The sequence below is a fragment of the Oryctolagus cuniculus genome, chromosome 15 (assembly GCF_051225735.1).
Source record: "Oryctolagus cuniculus isolate XC-2025 breed Fujian yellow rabbit chromosome 15, ASM5122573v1, whole genome shotgun sequence".
Classification (NCBI taxonomy): domain Eukaryota; kingdom Metazoa; phylum Chordata; class Mammalia; order Lagomorpha; family Leporidae; genus Oryctolagus; species Oryctolagus cuniculus.
Genome location: NC_142881.1, coordinates 56,581,371 through 56,602,914, shown reverse-complemented (window position 1 = coordinate 56,602,914; position 21,544 = coordinate 56,581,371). Strand labels below are relative to the sequence as shown.

The 21,544-nt window shown below is 40.2% G+C and overlaps 1 pseudogene; it reads right to left on the bottom strand.

The window, feature by feature from the left end:
- Positions 1-9,886: 9,886 nt before the first annotated feature.
- Positions 9,887-10,900, bottom strand: LOC100350196 (prolyl hydroxylase EGLN3 pseudogene; annotated as a pseudogene).
- Between the last annotated feature and the right edge of the window lie 10,644 nt (positions 10,901-21,544).

The following is a 21,544-nucleotide window of genomic DNA, read 5'->3' as shown; positions in this document are numbered from 1 at the left end:
AAATATAATAGTTTTTAAAAGAACTGACTTCCTTTTTGCTCAATTGGCATTTTTATGCTATTCAAGTTACCTAATTTATATATTTCCATTTCATTCAGTATTAAAGTACTAAAGGAACAAACTGAATACAATTGTGTGTATCATTCCAGGAAAGAGAATTAAAAACTTGCCCTGGAAAAGCTTTTTTAGGGCTATTCATTCCACAATTAACGACTTAATTATTTCAACAATAATTATTAATAATTATTAACAACTTAATAATTGCAAGTGCAAAGCACTTGTACATGGGGCACTTAGCTTTAAGCATCTCATATAGTTGTACGTACATGTAAAAAATTAAGTATAATTCAAGCCAAGTAAATGCAACACGGGATAGTGAAGCAGTTTCCGTCCAGAGAAACGAAATTAGTGGAAAAACTAATGTAATTAGAATATAGCCTATGGATAGTTGATAGTATTATATCATTGTTAATATCGTTCAGATCACTATTGTGGTAGTTATATAAAATATAAACATTAGGGGAAGGTGAGAGAAGAGTAACTCGGACTACTTTAAACTCTTTTTATAACCTTCAATAAGTCTAAAATTATGCCAAAATTAGAAATTTTTCTAAGTAATACAAAAGATATCACAAGATCTAGCAGAATTGTCAATATCATGACATGTTTGAGCAATATTTCTTTTCAAGAAACAAAGGTTTTAATGCTTAATCACAGGAATATGGTCAGTAGACAATGTCCAGTGATCAGCTCCCTCCCCATGTGCCTCACTGCCAGAGAGGCCACATGCTTCCCCCACAACCACATCAGGTAACTGAGTAAAGCAAGGGTTCAACAGGGTGCAACGACAAGCAATGCTTCGCCAAAATCCTCCTATGGTTTGAACATGTACCCCAGCAAACAGTGTTAGAAACTTACACCCCGATGCAACAGTGCTGGAATTTGAGGCCTAATGAGCGATGATTAGGCCAAGAAGCAAAGTGAATGGATTAATGCCTTCCCAGCCACCAGATCCAGAAGGTAATAAATAACTCTTTGTTTTTTTTTGAGATTTAAAATGATTTATTAGAATCAATTACCTCCAGCCATTGCAGCGTGGAGGGAGACTTCCAAAAGAGGAAAACACAAACGGGACTTGTGGCAGTCAACTTTAAGTACAAACTTGACAATCAGATTGGCATTCAGTTACTAGACTGAAAAAAATCCATCAAAAGACCTAATTTCCAATTTTCCATCCTGTCTGGCCTGCTAAGGGTGGGAGCTCTGGAGGAGTTCCCTTGCCATTAACATGGTAAATTTGGAGATTCTGAGGAAAGTAAGGAGGGCAGCCTGTTTGTTCTTGCTAAAGATAAAGTTTTGGGGAAGGAAGCAAATATTTGGGATGTAAAATATTCTTTTTTTTAATAAAGGATTTCAGTTTTCTGCTGTTTAATTTTTTATAAGATTCTATTTATTTATTGGAGAGTTAGATTATAGACAGTGAAAGGGCGAGACAGAGAGGTCTTTCATCCACTGGTTCACTCCCCAGATGGCAGCAAGAGCCAAAGATGAGCCAATCTGAAGCCAGGAGCCAGAAGCTTCTTCTGGGTCTCCCACGTGGGTTTAGGGGCCCAAGGTCTTGGGCCATCTTCTACTGCTTTCCCAGGCCATAGCAGAGAGCTGGATTGGAAGAAGAGCAGCCTGGACTAGAACAAGCGCCCGTAGGGGATCCAGACGCCACAGGCAGAGGACTAACTCACTATGCCATGGCGCCAGCTCCTAAATAGCTGTTCTTTATAAATTACTCAGTCCCAGGTATTTTGTTAGAGCAGCAGAAAACAGGCTAAAAGTTGAAAGCTTGGTATAATGTGTGTCACTGCCCTTGTCCCACTCTTGTTTCTTCTTCCTTCCTTTTCCAAGTATTAGTCCATAAAATTGTGTTGCTTTCTAATACTACATTTCAATATCTGTCCTTGGAAAACAAAAGCAATGCTGTGCCTGGTTACCCTTGGAGCACAAAAGACAGAGTGATGATGGCTCAGCCAACTGTGCTACAGCACAACATATATATTCCTGAAATACACAATGTGATGTAAATATGCCCAAAGAAATCCACAGCACTTACAGGAAAAATGGGGTTGTGGCACAATACTCAAAAGCATAATACATCAGTGACACATCAAAAATATAGGAATATTAAAATGATATTATCATTTAAAAATGTTAAAGCTATTTTGTGTATATACATATATGATGGTATGTGCATGTATGTGTGTGCATATGTTTGCTACAATAACTACAGCAGTAGACCTGAAGTTTTCATGTGGAAGTAGGCATTAAAAGGGTTGCAGCTTGTGAGTTTCTGGGGGAATAGTAGATGGAACATTATGTTCAATAACATGGAAAGTTGTAACACAAGATGACAAACAGGATGAACCAAGAAAGCTTCCAGATAGATGTTTCAGATGTGTGTATGTGTGTGTGCTTTATATTCCTCTCCAATTGGGTGCAATCTTCTGCATCCATCAAAGAAATCAGGCAAAAGGAAGCACAATATTCATGGTACACCCAAACTGTTCCCTCTGTCAATCAAGACAAGTGATTGTACAAGAAAAAGCACCCATTCTTCAGATAGTATTTTATATTGGGCAAACTAGGAATACATGAAGAAAATGATACAGTTTTCCTAAGAATAAAATAGTTATATTACATCATATACCAAGATTCCCAAGTCATACCATTTGTGACAAAGTGCAGACTAATAATTTATAATGAAGACATGAATCATCTCAGATAGTATTAAGTGACAGATATCAATATATGATATACATGACATGTGAAATTCAAGCAAACAGATCAAAAGATGTAATATTCAAATAATGACTAAAAAGGTAAAACACAAACATACAAATAATTATCCTTGAGCAAAGTTAAAATAAAAAAACCTATTAAATATGTTATAATTATGTCTTCATGTTGTTAACATTTAGAAAAATTTGGGATACATACACAAAACTAGTACTGCTTCATTCATTGAAATATTCATTGAGTGTCAGAGACTGGTCTAGGTGCTTGGTAAAAAGCATTAAGCAAAGTAAAATATATGCATGTTCTCCTGCAGCTTTTAATCTAGTGAGAAGGAGAGAAAAAGAAATAAATAATTTTCATCCTGTATGATGGTGTAAGTGTTATAGAAAAAAAATAATGAAACCAAGAAAGGACACAGAGAGTGTTGGGGGTAATGGAGAGTTCACTGGAAACCTCTAATGAATTTAAAGTTTTGCAAGTCAGTAAGAGAAAGCATTATTTTCAGTTACATAGGTAAATTAACTTGATTGTCATTTAATTCCAGGCTAAGAGCAAAGCACACATAGCCATTGATAATGGAGAGTAGTGGTTGCAGTTACTAAGGACCAAACCATCATTCCTAGTCCTTAAGTTCCCCAAAGAGAATGGAAGCAAAACTACTTCATACTAGGGACACTCAGAAGGAGTAGTTCAGGTCTTTTCTTATCCTGGGAGATAAAAGGTGGACACAGCAGATCAGAGGCTCTCTATAACATGCTCATCTCTTAAGTGTGGATATATCGATGCAGACCCAGTTAGGATTTTGTTTCAGATAAGAATAAACTGAGCTTATTGTGGCGTAAAGTTGAGTATAGGGAAAGCCGGGTCCAGTGCACCGTGGATATTAATGTCTAGAGGTGACCATGGAGGTATGGACTGGCAAGTGTCCATCTTATGGTAGTATTCTATGAAAAATAATCCTGTGGGAGAGTGGGCAATGCCTTGCCTCCCAAGTTTTCTGTTCTTATTAAGTGTCAGTCTTTCAGTGGGGTCTACAAGCTCTTCACACTTGTGAGATATTTGTTTCACAATTAAGTTATACAGAATCTACTTTTTTTCATTTTCAACCAAGAATCCAAACAAATAAACAAATTATAATGAAAGTGGCTGGGGTGGAGTTCTTCCAGCTCACTGCAGACAAATTCTCCACCAAAGACTTAAAAGAAAATATTGACTCAATTTCAAAATGCATACTTTTAAGGGCATCAGAGATCACTGGAAGCATGGAGAATTAGACAAACACAAATAGCACATATTGGTACAGTCACTATCCAAAACAACAAACAGAACAATTCTAGCACCTTAGAAATTCCCATTGTGTATCCTTCCAACTTGTTTTTAAAGGTTTGTTTGCTTGCTTAAAGATTTATTTATTTATTTATTTGAAAGGCAGAGTTATAGAGAGGCAGAGGCAGGTGGGGAGGATACAGAAAGAGACAGAGAAAGAAAGAGAGAGAGAGAAAAAGAGAAAGAGAAGGAGAGAGAGAAAGATCTTCCATCCACTGGTTCACTACCCAAATGGCCAGAGCTGGGTCAATACAAAGCCAGGAGTCTGGGCCAGGAGCTTCTTCCATGTCTCCTACGTGGATGCAGGGGTCCAAGTTCTTGGACCATCTTCTACTGCTTTCCCAGCCACGTTAGCAGGGAGCTGAATTGGAAATGGAGCAGCCAGGACTCAAACCAGTGTCTATATGGGATGCCAGCCCAGTAGCAGGTGGCTTTACCAACTACACCACAGCTCCAGCCCCAGCTGTTTTCTTAAAGAAATAAATTTCCAGTTTTATTGAAATATAATTGAAAATTGAAATGTACATGTGTATTCACATTTAAGCTATAAAATTTGATGACATAAGTACATTGTGAAATGTTTACTACAGAGAAGCTAATTAAAATATGGGCCACCTCATAGCTACCATTATTTTTTTTCTTTCTCTGTATGTCTGATAACACTTAATATTTACCATCTTCGTAAATTTCAAGTACGTAATACATTGTTGCTACACTAGATTGTTTTACACTAGATCTCCAAAAAATTAGAAAATATTTAAATGATGATACTTTGTGGGCCAGGAATTTTTGATGGAAATGTTGATTTTGAAATGATTTCCTGGTTTCACTGGGAAAGAGCTAAAGTTGTAAGAGGTCAAGAAGATGTACTTAATTTCCAGAGTTAAAAAAGGTATATGATAGGGAGCAGGGCCAACACTGATTGGTTATGACACACAGAGGATCTTTGACTATTGCAGGTTGGCTATGAAGTCCATAGGCTTGAAATGGGTGGTTAAATTCTCAAACACTTAGATATGGGTAATAGGAGACACTCCACAGACCTGCAACAAAATCTTTGACATTAGTCAGTACAAGAACCCTTAAATAATCCATATGCTGAGAAAGAATCCTGAAATATCAGTGAGATACTCAAATGTGGACATCTGCTGAGTTTTCACTCTGTATGTCCCAAAGGAGCTGCAGCTAGTTAACAAGACTCATTTGCACCCAGAAAAGGGATAGATCCAGACCAAGACATTTCAGGAACTGAATTGGCTCTGCAGTGACACACTGCTGACAGTTGAAATGCGATGGTATGAACTGAAAAACAGAAATTTGGCTGTTAACATTCTCCAATGGCTATACCCAAATGGTACATTTTCTAATTTGAATTGCCATTTAACTCCTGAGCACATAACTTTGACTACACTTCTCTGTAAGTTTGGCCATGTGACTGAGTTCTGGCCAAAAAAATATAAGTATCCTATTTCAAGTCTTGAATAATTAAAACTGGCACAGACTTCTACTTTTCTTCCCCCCAAAAGAGATGAATTCAGAGAGGATCTAGTGGGTAGTCACAAGTAGGAAAAAGCCCAGTGATAGGATCTCTTGGAGGAAAGCCACATGACTGCCAACATCCACACTGGACTGTGCCATCAATGAGGGAGAATTATTTTGTGAAGCTGTAATATTTTGTTATTTATCTATGATAGTAGTTTGCATTACTTCATCAAGCTGTACAAGTATCCTTGGTATACTAATGTCTCTCTCTTTCCCCATCAAAAATAATTCAAAAGCAGTACCAAAATCACATAGAAAACACAGATTGGTCTCACAATTTTGCTCTAAAAATAGGGATAATGCTGCTATATTCTTCGTAAAATTTTCACTTGGTTCAGTGAAGCAGAGAAGCACATCTTAGTGACCAAGAGTGAATGATCCGAATAGTAATCAGCTACAACTGCTGCTCTAGGTAACACACAGCAGCTGTGACTGAAACCCAGGCATTCTGGCTGTAGCCCAGTGCTTATGTCTAAAACCTTCCTCCATGTTGTATATACTTAGTGAATATTTGTAGTTATTCAATAGTATTGAAGAATTAACATACTTCAAGATTCATTCCTGTAAGCTATCTCCTACAGATTTCTAAGTGTAACCTGATCCAGTTCTGAAGAACTCTGCTTCTATGTACCTACAAACATGAGAAGTAATGATGAATCAGCTGTGTAATCAGCTTAAAGAAACCTGAACAAGTTTTTTGATGGCTTCCTAAGTATTTGAACATACCAATGTAAAGCGTAAATTTCTACGATGGGAATAAAATATATATGGCTTTCCCAATGTATTTTATCTTCAAAATAGAATTTTACATTACATATTTAGATTGAGTACATTACACTTCATAAAGTATTCACAGACAATTCACATTGCTGAAAAAAAAATCAGGGGCGAGCATTTGGCACAGCAGTTAACATCCTACGTCAGTGTGCCTAGTTTGAGAGTTAGCTCTGCCGCTTCTGACCCAGCTTCCTGAGAACTTGTGGAGGCAGCAGATGACAATCCATTTACTTGAATTCCTGCCTCCCATCTAGGAAACTCAGACTAAAGTCTAGGTTCCTGGCTTCAGGCTGGCCAAGGTCTGGCACTTATAGGCATACGGGGAGTAAACTAGAGGATCCAACATCTTTCTATGTCTGCCTGGCATGTTTCTCTCTCTCTCTCTCTTTCCCATAAAATGAAAGTAAAAAAAAATTAATTAAAATTTTAAAAAATAATAAAATGGCCAGGGAGTGGTATTACTGTGTTCTCTGCATTTTGTTTAGAAACCTTGGCCAAGATTGGGAAGCTAGTAAAGCATGAAGTCAAGACTAAGATGTTCCAAGGTCTGGAGGTCTGGGCTGCTGTGCCCCCGATTATTTTCCCACACATCAAGTGTTGTGCTCCAACTGTCCTATAAACTCCTTGACATCAGTGGCTGCATCTTACTCTGCTTTACATACTTCCTTGTTCCTATCCCATAGAAGACATTCATTAATGTTTACATTTTTAGACATTGGATATACAAGGTACAATTATAGAATTGTCTTCAGAGCAATTTCTTTATTACTCTGGGAAAGATGCATTCCTTTCCCACTAAAACTAAGCAAGGAAAAAGTAACTGACTCTCATCAATCTGTTTTAAAATTGAGAATTGAACTAACAGGTGAGCTGAAATTAAAGTGGTTGGTGTATGTGTGCATGTGTGTGCATGTGTGTATATGTGTGTGCATGTGTGTGTGTATGTGTATATGTTGCTGTCTTTGCAGCTGCCATTGTCTGTAGGATGAAGAATAATCCAATCTCTCAGCAGTTACATGGATATATTTTCCTATGATTTTAATTAAAACACAAACATCCTAATAAATAATTTATGAAACAATCACATGAGTACAACTTTTGCTGACTTGCAAACTTTTTTCTTTCTTTTATTGGTTTAGTCTCATGTACTAGTTTCATTCTTCACATTCTTAAAAGTGGTCTTGCTAATTGTATTTCATTTTTAAAAGCTTCCAGGCAGTAGATTATATAATAATTGTCAAGCACATGACTGTTACCATATGGTTGCCACAGAGTGCTTTATTATCTTTGTAAGATGCCTTATAATTTTGTTTATACCTAGGAAGCAGAAGGCAATCAGAATTTCTTCAATTTACCTCCTGCCTTAATCTGGAAGCAAAGCAAATACACATGGCTCCAACAATTGATCTATCTCCAAAAGCCTTCACTTCACATTTGAGTCATCTAAAATGTTTAACGAAAATACTGTTAAGTAGATCTCATCCCATATATAAATTAAATCAGAACTTCTTAGCATGTTGCCTCAACACCAGATTTTTGTTTTAATTCCCCAAGTGATTACAATGTGCAGTTAGGGATGAGAATCACCACTCTTGAGACAATCACAGCCTCTGAGGCTAGAAGACAATTTTTTTCGATTTGATATCTAGTTTATTAGTTTATGGACATTGTCTGGAAGGCAGAGCAAGGTTGAAGAGGTCAGATCTATTGGCAAGTTAAAATATTGACTCCACTGAATGATAGACACACTATTGGAAGTACGTCATGGTTCTTCAGAATATTGTCACTATTAATCCCATGACATTAGTGATCATGAAAACATATTAACAGAATACAACAATCCATAATAAACAACTTTCCTTCTTTTTCTGTTTCAGTTTCCCAAAATGGTGCCAAAGGATGAATGTACTCTACTACCAGAAACTACCGTTAAGCTACCCCCATAGTCCCAAGACACAGAAGGGCAGAAATATCACTTGTTCAATTTTCAGACTTACAGTGGCCAATGGATGGTGTATTCCTAGGTACATGAACATGAAATGACACCATGACCAAGCTTCCGGAAACTCTTAGCCTAAATGAGTTATGTCAACAATAGTAGAAACAAGCTAGCAAGCAATTTTGCCAAAGATGAAGGAAATTAATCAAATCATTAGTGCTAGCATAGGAGATTACATTTATTCAAAATAGCTGTTAGGCACTATTTTAGGTGCTGGGAATATATTGCTGATTAAAAACATACAAAATCCCTGTATTCATTGTGCTAAACTCAAGAGAAAGGATACAAGACAATAAACAAAATAAATAAGTAAATTACATAGTCAGTTAGAAGGTGAGAAGTACTGCAGTGAAACAAAATAAAGCAGCTGTGAGAGTGAACAATGGGAACTTTCTGAAACCAGGAAAGAAAAAAATAAACTTCTTTCTTGGAAAGTCTACATATCTGTATGTGACTGATGAAAATATTTCTGGCTCCTTGACGTTCATGGATTTTCAAGCAAGAAATAAATGGGATTTTTAAACAAACACAAGAGTAGAACTGAAAAGTAGGGAGTGTAACTTTCATAAAATGGACTCTCAACACAGAGGTCTTGAGGCAGTGGGATCTCTGCTTGCTGCTGTGGTAGAAGCTTCCACATTTCCAGAAAATTCCATGATGCTCGCCCCACTGCCATCCACAGGGGAGCCAAGGAAAGGCTAGACGGGACAGACAACGTGCAAGAATTCAGCTTTCTGAGGTTCTTCTTATTTCCATTTCCTTTCTCTAATACAGCACCTGAGGCTGGTTAATTTTGTCAGGTAAGGATGAGCTCATAAAAAAGGAAAACTGAAAAAACAAAAACCACAGGAATATCGACATTTCCCACTCCATCTTCCCTCTCCCATTGCTGAAGACACACAGCTATTGCATGTCCATCAGTAGACGTGGCTACACTGTTCCCGGTGGTTCACACTCAATGAGCAGGGAGATTTTCGTCTTTTGATGGAAATTCAAGTTCCCATTCCAACCAAAAGAACTCATCTCTAGTTTTAGCACGTAGGGAATTAGGTTCTCCAGGTAAGCAGTGAAAATAGAGAATAAATGGTGCTGTCCTCAGTGATCATTATTTTCAGAAAAAAAAAAAAAAAATGGGACAGAGGCAGAAAGGCCAGGTTGCAGGACTAGAAAGAAAAAAGGAGTGTCCAGCCCTTGGGACAGTTATAAGTTGATCACAATGACAGCAGCCCTTTCTAGAGGTAATAATGCCATTAGATCGTGATGATACTCCTGAAACCCCAGCAGCCCTGAAATAAGAACATCTGGAAATTGTTCAGATGACCTAGATTGGTTTCCCACTGTTAAGGCTTTAATAACGCCTCTCTGCGCTATCTGTCCCCATGCTCTGGTTTTGTTTTTTTGTTTTTGTTTTTGTTTGTTTGTTTTCAAACCTCCTCCAAATCAGGAAGTATATATAAAGTGCAAGTAAGATTCATCCCTGTGCTCCCAGGCTCTTGTTTCAATAACCAGTTTTACCAAATCTATCAGCTAACCCACTGGCCAACGAGGACGTGTGCAGGTCTTTCTGGAGTAGCAAGTGAGTTCGTCTGGCAGAAACAGTATCTGCAGGTCAACACAGTGTTGGCAAGAGAACACCAAGTACCACACGCAAGACAGGGACACGAGGGAGACAAGCACTTAAGGGGACTTTCTTGTCATCTTTGGGTGTCAACGCTTAAAGAAAGAAAATTCGCGAACTGTAACTAAAGTGAACGAGGCCAGCTGATTTCACAGCATGTTCAGTCTTCAGTGAGCTCAGTCTCGCTCTTCCTAAATTCCCGAATTTCTTTTTGGCTTCTGCCCTTTCTTCAGCATCAAAGTACCAAACAGTCATGGCGTATCTGGTGGCGTAGGAAGGCTGCACCTCATGTGGATTCCTGCGATCCGACCAGAAGAACAGCAGTCTATCGAAAATGGGCTCCACATCTGCTACGAACGATTTCCCTTCTGGAAATATCCTCAGGATCCCACCATGTAGCTTGGCATCCCAGTTCTTGTTCAGGTAGTAGATGCAGGTGACACAGCGGCCGTCATCTGCTCCATTTCCTGGATAGCACACCACCATCGCCTTGGACCTCTCCTTGACGTAGTATTTGCCCAGGCGGCTTCCGCAGTACAGGACCATCCTGTCGATGAGGGACAGGAGGAAGCTGATGGCCTCGCAGCCCTTCTTATTGCCCCCAATCCACGTGATCTGGTCGCCGCGCAGGTGCCGCTTGGAGACGCCAGCTGGCCGTCCCGCAGGGCCCCTTCACGGTGCAGCTGCTTCATGCGCTCCAGCACGCAGTTGCCCACCACCTCGCCCAGGAAGTTGTCCAGGTAGCAGAAGCCCACCTCATGCAGGCAAGGCACGAAGTAATCCACGGCAATTTTCTCCAGATCCTGGCTCATAATGTGTGACAGGGGCATCTCGCCCGCAGGACGCAGGGCAGAGACACCCCACGTGCACGCGGGAGCGGGGAGCGACCCGCCGCAGCGCCCAGCGGAGGCGCAGCGAGCGGAGCGCTGGGTTCAGGAACCTGCGGCGGGCACTGTCCGGGAGCCACCGCGCCAACCGCGGCACCCAGGGGCAGGAGAAAGTTGTCTGCAACTCTGGCAGGAAGGGCTCGCCGTTCAGGGGCCAGCCAGAGTTGCAGTGGCCTCAGAAGACAATTTTGGGAGTGTTCACCAAGCACAGCTTGTACACATGGGAATAACCTCTGGAGATTTTTAAAGGTGCGGATTCCTAAGGCCCCACTGACAGAATTTTCAGTGAACTGGTTCTTAATTCATTTTAGAGTCTGAAGACTATTGCGTTGGAGGTATCTTAAATTTACCTCTAACACACGAGATGCCTTGACTGACCATTTTTAGCCCAAATAACACTCCTCTTTTGAGTTATCCTCATTTAAATTTCTTTAGGGTACTTTTCTGCAAGATACAGTGCTTCTTTTAAAACCCGAAGTGTGATGTAATTAATGTGTCCACTGCTGCAACCCAGCTGTTGCACTGTTCACTAGCTGTTCCACCTTAGGTAAATCACTGCCTATGTCTCATTCGGTATCTGAACTTAAATAGCAGGACTGCAATTATCACACAGGTGAATACAGTAATTCCCAAACCCAGCTGGAAATCAAAATCTTCTAGAGAGTATTGTGTAGATGCATTGGTCGTTATCTGAATGTTTTGTTCTTTCATATACAGAGTGTAGTTCGACATGAGTAATTTATCTTTCAAAAATTTGCAAGTGAGGTTAATAATTGACCACTTGTGCTGATTAATGCACACAGTGGATAGTGAGCCTGCTGTTAGTACCCAGGATACTGAAAGATCCTTCACAGATGTGTGCAGGACCCCTCATGGTCATACACATCTCAGCATCTGCTTTTTCTAGAAGAGTGGCTCTGATGTGATTTACTGTAACAAGTGGGGAGATTTATAGCATAACTACTACCTCATGTATATTTACAGCTAAAGAACAGAGTTATTTGCTCATTTCTTTGTTGTTCATCATTTGTGCTCGCTCGCTCGCTCTCTCTCCCTCCCTCTTTTTTTATTTATTTGACAGATAGAATTAGACAGTGAGAGAGAGAGACAGAGAGAAAGGTCTTCCTTCCACTGGTTCACCCTGCAAATGGCCGCTACAGCCGGAGCTACGCAGATCAGAAGCCAGGAGCCAGGTGCTTCTTTCTGGTCTCCCATGCAGGTACAGGGGCCCAAGCACTTGGGCCGTCCTCCACTGCCTTTCCAGGCCACAGCAGAGAGCTGGACTGGGAGAGGAGCAGCCGGGACTAGAACCTGGCACCCATATGGGATGCCGGTGCCGCAGGCAGAGGATTAACCAAGTAAACCACGGCACCGGCCCCTCTCCCTCCCTTCTAAAAAGAGAACGTGGAGTAAATGGAAATATACAGCATTTAAAATGGTAAGATCTGGGTTCTTAAGGTGGCCCTGGCTTCACTGCCCTGGCCTGGTTTCAGTATCATCCTCTAACAATTATGGATAATCTGACTCATTGGGCTTGAAAGGAAATGAGTCAAATCACAAATATTAGATATTAGCATTTCTACACACAATGTTTATCTGAAGTTTCTCTAACTCAGTATAATTTCCTAGAAGTCAGCTTTGGAGTTCAATTTATTCTTTAATTTATTCAAGTGTATGTTTCTTATTTAACAAATATTGTATTTACTGAGTGACTAATATAAAGGTACTTCAAAAAGATTGTGGATATAAAATTAAATGAGTCATTTGTTTTGGTGAAAAAATGTTTAAATCCACAGCTAGTTGTTTTCATAATACACAGTTTCCACGAACTTTCGGATGATCCTTCAAGTCTGCCAATAATTATGCCAGGAGACAGAGACAGATGGAGGAATAGGCAGCAGTAGATAAGAAAGAGATACGAATGATGTTCTTATGGTGCTTAGAGTTATGCACGGAATTCAACAAAATAAGTACACAAATATTTATTAAATTACAATCAAAATAAGTGCTATAAAGAAGCTCAACCTCAAGTGAGAATGTATAATGAGGAGACTTTCCCAATGATTCTTATTAAATATACAAAGTGACACATAACTTGATGTTGAGTTCTGAGTGGGTCAGGCCAGGGAGTGAGTGAAGCAATGGTGAGAGCATTGCTGGAGGGGAAGTAGCCCATGCAAATGTCCTTGGGAGTGAATGGGAACTAGTGGGCTATGAAGAACTGAGGGGGCCTGAGTACTGGAAAATCAAAGGAGTAGATGGGTGGGAGCTTCACGGATGATGTTATAAGGCACCTTACATTTGAGTCATATCCAGGCTCTCTATTTTGTTCCTGTTTTAATAACAATGGACACCATCAATTAAAAGTATTGAATAGAGGAGAGAAAGGACCAGATTAGCACTTTACATTATTCTCGCTGCACTGTGAAGGATTTCTTGGCACACTGAATGTTTGCAGTCTAACTGAATGGTAGGCCAGATGGTGAATTGGGGATAATTGTGATTTATGCTCAGATGGTGGACATAAGATTGAAGAGACAGATGGTTTCCAGAGATGTGGTCAGCAGAGGGCATTAAGCCTAGGAGTTAAAAGAGCCACAGCTCACATTGCAGTGTTTGGCTTTGATTTCCAGGTCCAGCTTGAGCTGCTGACTTAAGCTTCCTACCACGGCAGACCTCAGGCGGCGCCAGAGATGGCTCAAATAGTTGGGTTCTGCCACCCACATGGGAGACCAAGATTGCATTCCTGGCTCCTGGCTCCTGGCTCCTGGCTCCTGGCTCCTGGCTCCTGGCTCCTGGTTCCTGGCTCCTGGCTCCAGCCCCAGCTCAGCCCTGGCCATTACAAGTATCTGAATGGGAGTGTGGGAGTGTGTGTATGTGTATGTGTGTGTGTGTGTATGCATGTGCATCTCACCGAGCTCTCAAGTAAATAGCAAAAAAAAAAAAAAAAAAAAAAAAAGAGAGAGAGAGAGATGTGCAGATAGAATCTGCATTTCTCTCATTATGTTATTCTGGTGACTTAGTAGGGTGTTTGGCACACAGTCATCTCTGAATAAATGCTGGAAAAGCAGTATACCATTTCACAATTGAAAAATGTTTTCAGAAATTTCTTCCATAGTTTGAGCTGAGATCTCTCTCTCAAATTTTAATTACTACTTTTACTTTCTTCTTCCAAGATCTACATAGAACAATACTAGAATGTCATATATATGCTTGTTACCATGCTCCCATTACCTTAATCTTCTCCACATATACATGAACTTGTGTCTGTCTCTCCTTTCCACCTGAAACAGACTCTGGTCCTTCCAGCCTTCTTCATTTGGCAAAGTTTCCTCATATTTTCAGTTGCATCATGTATTTCCAGATACATACCCTCACAGCCACATCACCTTATCTGCGTACCTTGTATTCATGAGCAATGGAATTGAACCTGGTTCCTTTCTGGTGCTGATCTGATGAAGTCAGAATAAACACATTGCTCCTGTTTCACTACACAAGAGGTCCACATTCCAGGAAACCTCCAGTCTTGGGCAAACCTGGAAGGTTGGTTTGATGGTTTATATTGTGTGCCAGTTTCATTGGATTAAGGGATGCCCAGATACGTAGTAAAGCATTTTTGGACAAATCTGTGAAGGTGTTCCTGTTAGAGATTAGCATTTGAATCTGCAAGCTGAATAAAGAATATTACCTACCGGAATATGAACTGAAGTCATCCACTCTGTTTAGGGTCTGAATAAAACAAAAAGACAGAGTAAGGGAGAATTCATATTCTTTCTTTCTCTCTCTCTCTCTCTCTCTCTGTCTGTCTTCCCCCACCCCAATGTTTCTGGCCATCATCTCCTGTATTCAGATATTAGGATGCTTGATTCTTGGGGCTTTCGATTATATCAGAACTTTTACCAGTGGCTCTCTAAATTCCTAGGCCTTTAGGCCCTGACTGAGTTATACCACCAGCTTTCTAAGTTCTCCAATTCTCTAACAACAGGTGGTGAAACTACTCACCCCCCATAATATTGGGGAAAAATCCCTGTAACACATCGCTTCACGTACATACTGAGAAACACAGTGGCTACGTATATAGTATGTCTCCTATGAACTCTGTTTCTTTGGAGAACCCTAATGCAGTTGGTAACTCTGCATTAATGTGAGGCTCTGCTTTAAGATAATTCTTCTGCACCCACATCCTTTCTCTGTTCAGATCTACTCCTACATGGACATGAGAGTGCAGCACTGCAAAGGTTCTTCATTGTCAACACTTTATCAAGTCCTTTCACATGTATAATTTCATTCGCTTCCCTAAACTTTCTCTGTGAAGGAGAATTTCTTACTCGAGTTTTAAAGGGAGGGAAATAAAAATCAGAGATATTCAGGAGTTTCCTTATGCCACTTGGCTGTAAGAATGTGAAAAACACATAGTTTCATCTGTGTTATAAACACAGATACGACACGGAGGACAGAAAACATTCAGATTCAATTCATGCCACATTTTTCTTTCTCTCCATCCAAAAATAAGCTGGCAAATCTTAACCTGAAGGACATTTCAGGTATCAAAAAATAAACTATTTAAAGAAAATTCTCTTTTGTGAAAGCCCACATTTATCCACTCATTGATTTACTCTTTTCACAAGTATTTCTGAGTATCTGCTATGAGCCATCACCAGTTCTGGAAAGGAATTGGGCTGTGGAAGTGGATAGAAAACAGAGGACAAACAAATCAATACTGAAAAGAACATCAAGTAATGTGGAATGCCACACAGAGACTAAAAGAACAGTGAGAGCCACTGACCAGGTGGCTCTCTGAGGTTAGGTGATGCCAAAACCTAAAGAATGGTTGGTTTCTTTTCTTTTCTTTCTTTCTTTCTTTCTTTCTTTCTTTCTTTCTTTCTTTCTTTCTTTCTTTCTTTCTTTCTTTCTTTCTTTTTTTTTTTACAGGCAGAGTGGACAGTGAAAGAGAGAGACAGAGAGAAAGGTCTTCCTTTGCCATTGGTTCATCCTCCAATGGCCGCTGCAGCTGGTGTACCGCGCTGATGCGAAGCCAGGAGCCAGGTGCTTCTCCTGGTCTCCCATGGGGTGCAGGGCCCAAGCACTTGGGCCATCCTCCACTGCACTCCCGGGCCACAGCAGAGAGCTGGCCTGGAAGAGGGGCAACCGGGACAGAATCCGGCGCCCCGACCGGGACTAGAACCCGGTGTGCCGGTGCCGCAAGGCGGAGGATTAGCCTAGTGAGCCGCAGCGCCGGCCAAGAATGGTTGGTTTCTAATTTTAAGATGGGGCCAACTCTTGGTGCCGAGTGTGGGACTACCCTTATTGGAAGAGGGCACTCATTTCCTTCCTGGAAATTGACCAGTATGCTTGCAGAACAGTAGTTCAAGGCCTCTGAATTGCTAACAGGTAAGGAGCAGAGGGACTTAAGGTAAAGACACAAAAGGAGCAAGCACAAGACCACAAAGGGTGAATCAGACCAGAGTAATAAACACAGGACTGATTCCCCTAAGTGTGATAGGCTGGAAGGGTTTCAGTTAAAGGGAAACACAGTCTGATTTATACCATTCTCGCTACTGCATAGTGGGTTAGTTAGGGAAAATGAAGCAAGTCGAGTAACTGAGACAAAGAAATGTGGTAACTTAGAATAGGATGGCAAGTAATATGGAACATGGAAGAAATTAATAGACTGGATTTAAGTAACAAAGGTAAAGCTGACACATTTTTTTTGACAGGCAGAGTGGACAGTGAGAGAGAGAGACAGAGAGAAAGGTCTTCCTTTGCCGTTGGGTCACCCTCCAATGGCCGCCGCAGCCGGCGCGCTGAGGCCAGCGCACTGCGCTGATCTTTTGCTAATATACCACATACAAGCCTGGGTTTAAAAAAAAAAAAAAAAAAAATGAAACGAGGGAATTTCATTCTTCTCATGAGCAATTGTGGGTTAAAACTTGAGAGACGGAAAAGAAGGCAACCAGGTCACGGGGAAAAGCTGATCGTTGGCAAGAATTAATTAAGTGCTGTATTTTGCACGTTTGATTTCAGATATCTTCAAGACAGAGATATCAAGAAGCATTTTGCATATTTACATAAAGGCCCTAAGTCTAGGTACAGTGTCCTTGATTAGGAATGGCAGAGAGGAGGAGTGTATTTGAGGAAAGAAATCTTGGATTCTCTAGAAATTGATTAGATTACTCCAAACTTAAGGAAGCTACACAGCTCCATATCACCTGCAGAGAACCTGAAAACCTGGAGCCCAGAGTGTGGAATAATGGACACTTTGTATCCGAAGAGGCTGGACCCCTGATTCCAAAGGCTCTTTGTCTTAAAAAAACAAACAAACAGACAAAAAAACTCCAATTCAAGTAAGCACAGTGAAAGCAATAGAGCTTCCAAACCTCAGGGAACCATGTAAACCTGGACAAAGGGATCTCAAAGATAGTGCATACCAAAGAAAGAATCAGGGCATGCCAAACATTCTGGGAAAATCAACAGGTGTCGTACCAAAGGACACATCACCAAGTCAAAGCCAAACAAAGGTCACAGACAACCCTTAAAGAAGTCTGCAGTGCCAGTAAGAGCACATGTGCAATCCAGAGTTAGCAGCTATAGGAAGGGCTTAGTGAGCCAGAGTTAGCAGCTATAGGAAGGGTTAGGCACAGCATGCGCCATGCTCATGGACCACCCAGTCTGCAACGACATTCCCTGAACCACATCTCTATCTCCACCTCACAAAATAAGCTGTAGGAGTTTTACTTTTATTGTTAGAACATGAGATACTATAGAGTCTATTAACACTTCTCAATCACACCAAATTATGAAGAAAATACATGCAAAATATAATTGCCCTCTAGCAAGCAGATAGGAGTCTTGGGAACTACTATTTCTCTACACATCTGAGGTGCAGCATGACCCTGAAACATGAGTAAGCTATAGAAAGTGAAAGGAAAGCTGTGAACTAAACCAAGAAGGGCATAAGAGGAAGAACACAAGAATAACATTACAAATAGTGGAGGCCGGCACTGTGGTGCAGCAGATTAACACCCTGGCCTGTGGTGCCAGCATCCCAAATGGGCACCAGTTCAAGACCTGGCTGTTCCATTTCCGATCCAGCCCTCTGCTATAGCCTGGGAAGGCAGTAGAGGATGGCCCAAATCCTTGGACCCCTACACCCACATGGGAGACCCGGAAGAAGCTCCTGGCTCCTGGCTTCTGATCAGAATAGCTCCAGTCATTGCAGCCAATTAGGGAGTGAACCATAGGATGGAAGACCTCTCTCTCTCTCTCTCTCTCTGCCTCTCCTCTCTCTGTGTAACTCATCAAATAAATAAATAAATAAATATTTTAAAAAATCACAAATAGTGAACAGCAAACACAGTTTTTGGCCTCCCAGAAAATAAAAATTGCATTTAGAAGGAAGTCTATGTATTATGCTTTATATGTTGCAGAGATTGAAACTTCTCAAAGAAAATGTATCTTCTCAATAGTGCGCTGATATTAATGGTCTCTGCTTTCTTTGTTGAAATGTATAAACTGCTCATTTAAGAGTACTATGGGTGGGCATTTAGTACAGCAGTTAAGATACCACTTGCAACTCCTGCATCCCATATCAGAGTGCTTGGGATCCAGTGCCAGTTCCTTTTCCAATCTAGCTTCTTGCTGACTTGCACAGTGGGAAGCAGTAGGTGATGGCTCAGTATTTTGGTCCCTGCTTCCCATGTCGAGACTCAAATAGAGTTCCAGGCTCCTGGATTCAGCCTGGCCCAGTCAGGACGGTTGTTGGCATTTGGGAGGTGAACCAGTAGGTAGCATACCTCAGCGGTGTGTGTGTGTGTGTGTGCAGGTGCATGAGCATATGCCTTTCAGATAAGTAAGTAATCAACTAAAAACTGAAAAAGTCGGTATTAAATTTAGGGGGAAACAACCTAAAACTAATTAGAAAAAGACTAAGGGCCTCAGCTAATGACTCAGAGAATAACTCCACAGTCCTGCTCTCAGGAAAGTGGGCTGGTGCGTCAGAGTCGACTGTTAAGCCTCCACACCACTCCTGAGATTTCCGTCTCATTTTCAAACACCTGGGTAACACAGAATCAATACTGAGAAATCCGTCCTTGCTGCTTCCTTCACCCATATAGATTCAGCACACAGAGAGGACTAATTCTCATAGATGATTTGATAAATTTGATAAAATACTAATTAGTCTAATTTTGCATTAAAATATCCCTAAGCAAGCATTTTTCTATGTGAGAATATAAATTTATTGACAGCTTGAAAAGTCTTTTCCTACAAATCATTTGTTTTATTTTCATAATTATTTATATGGTTAGTTTTATGGAGCACTGGAATAATAAACACATCTTATTACAGATTCATTAAAAAAATAAATTCCTTCACGGTTGCTCTAAGCCTACACTTTGAATAGGAACATGGGAACCATAGCATGCCCTTTAAAAAACCTCTCTCGTATAAAATTTTCAGTTTGGTTTGTGTTGGTAAACAGACTGAGAAAGCATGTGTTCAAAAATGATCTGTATATATGAAATACATGAAACTTATACAACTTAAACAAAATACTAAAAATGAAATAAAAATTTAAAAAAATAGGTAACACTATTTTCAAATACATCTTTTGAAAAACCTTATTTTCCGCTTTTTGGTGGGTAGCATATAGAAAAAAACTTTTTTTGTATATTGGTCATGTCTACAAAATTGTTAAAATGTGTTATTTTTTTCTAAAATTTATCTGTATGGTCTTTTGAATTGTCTACATATAGAACTGTATTATTGCTCACAAATAATTATGAATTCTTCCTCTCTAAAAAAATCTAGAATTCTTTATCATTCAGAAGGAAACTTGGCTGTGTATTCTTCCTGGATATATTCACACCAGAGTACCTACTGCCAGGTCAGAGGCAGTTCAAGCAAGAGAGCATTTCCTCAGTGTCCCCAGTCTCTTCCACTGTGACATTCAAAGCTCAGGCAGATGGAAACCACTTGTGGTGAGATGCCTTCTAGACCTTTTCTCCCTTCTCTCCATCTTCCTTTAGCTTTGTAAATATACACTGGGGCTTTTCCCTTACATCCCTACATCATACATTTTCCGATCAAGTTGACAATATTTCCTTTTAGAATGTTTAATTAATACTTGATGGAAATATAAAAGAGAAAAGAATTCAGGAAAAAAAACCACTGAAATACCATGAGACCATTCACAATGAAAAAATGCACATGGCTCTTCAACTCTTTAAAAATATTCATTCTCAGGCCGGTGCCGCGACTCAATAGGCTAATCCTCCGCCTTGCGGCGCCAGCACTCCGGGTTCTAGTCCCGGTCGGGGCGCCGGATTCTGTCGCGGTTGCCCCTCTTCCAGGCCAGCTCTCTTCTGTGGCCAGGGAGTGCAGTGGAGGATGGCTCAAGTGCTTGGGCCCTGCACCTGCATGGGAGACCAGGAGAAGCACCTGGCTCCTGGCTTCGGATCAGCACGGTGCGCCGGCCACAGCAGCCTTTGGAGGGTGAACCAATGGCAAAAGGAAGACCTTTCTCTCCGTCTCTGTCTCTCACTGTCCACTCTGCCTGTCAAAAACTAAATATATATATATATATATATATATATTCATTCTCACACATTCAGGGACAAACACAGAATAGAAACTATAAAAAGTAAATTAATGCACTATGTTGACAAAGTTTGGGGAATAGTATTGCTAGTAGTAATGTAAATCACCATGGCCTCAGTGGAAGAAAATTTAGCAATTCCTATCAAAATACAAAACAGATCACTTCTCGGCCTTTTGGCTAAGATCAAGTGCAAAATACAAAATAGAATTATTTTCACAACATATAATAAAATGTTATGCATAAGACTATTCATTATACCCATGTTTGTGATAGCAGAAGATTAAAACAGCCTAAATAAGACTTTCACTAAATGAATTATTTAATAAGCATATAATGAAACAATATGTAACTGCATACAACATGATCCAGCTCTATGTTTACTGAAATGAACAGATCTCCCAGACATGACATTATGTGAAAGTAACCTGAATCAAAATAGTGATGCAGTATTCCATCTTTCCTGTTTTAAAAAAAGAATAAAATGTATATAGAATATATAGTGTAGGATACTGGTAACAGTAGTTGTCTGTGGAAATGGGGTGGAGATCAAGGGATGAGAAACAGATGGAGGATATTTTTCCCTGTAGGATTTATCTTTTGAACTTTCTGATTTATTCAACATTCACAATTAATACCTATTCAATTAATACATGATTTAATGAAATAAAGAACACTATGGGTATGCTAAGGAATTTAGTTTTTGCATAGAAGCAATGGTAAGCTATTAAAAGGTCCTAAAAGATAGAAATTGGCCAAGCAGTTCAGACACTGGCATCCCATAACTCTCAGTACTTGGTTCAATGCCTATCTCTGGCCCCTGACTCCAGCTTCCTGCCAATGCAAGCCATGAGAGATGGCAGTTAATGACTCAACTGATGGGTTTCAGCCACTTACATGGGAGAACTGAATTGAATTCTTGTCTCCTGGCTTTGCTCCAGCTCAGCTCCAGCCCTAGCCATGTGGGCATTTGAGAAGTGAACCAGCAGACAAGAGCTCTTTCTCTTTGTATA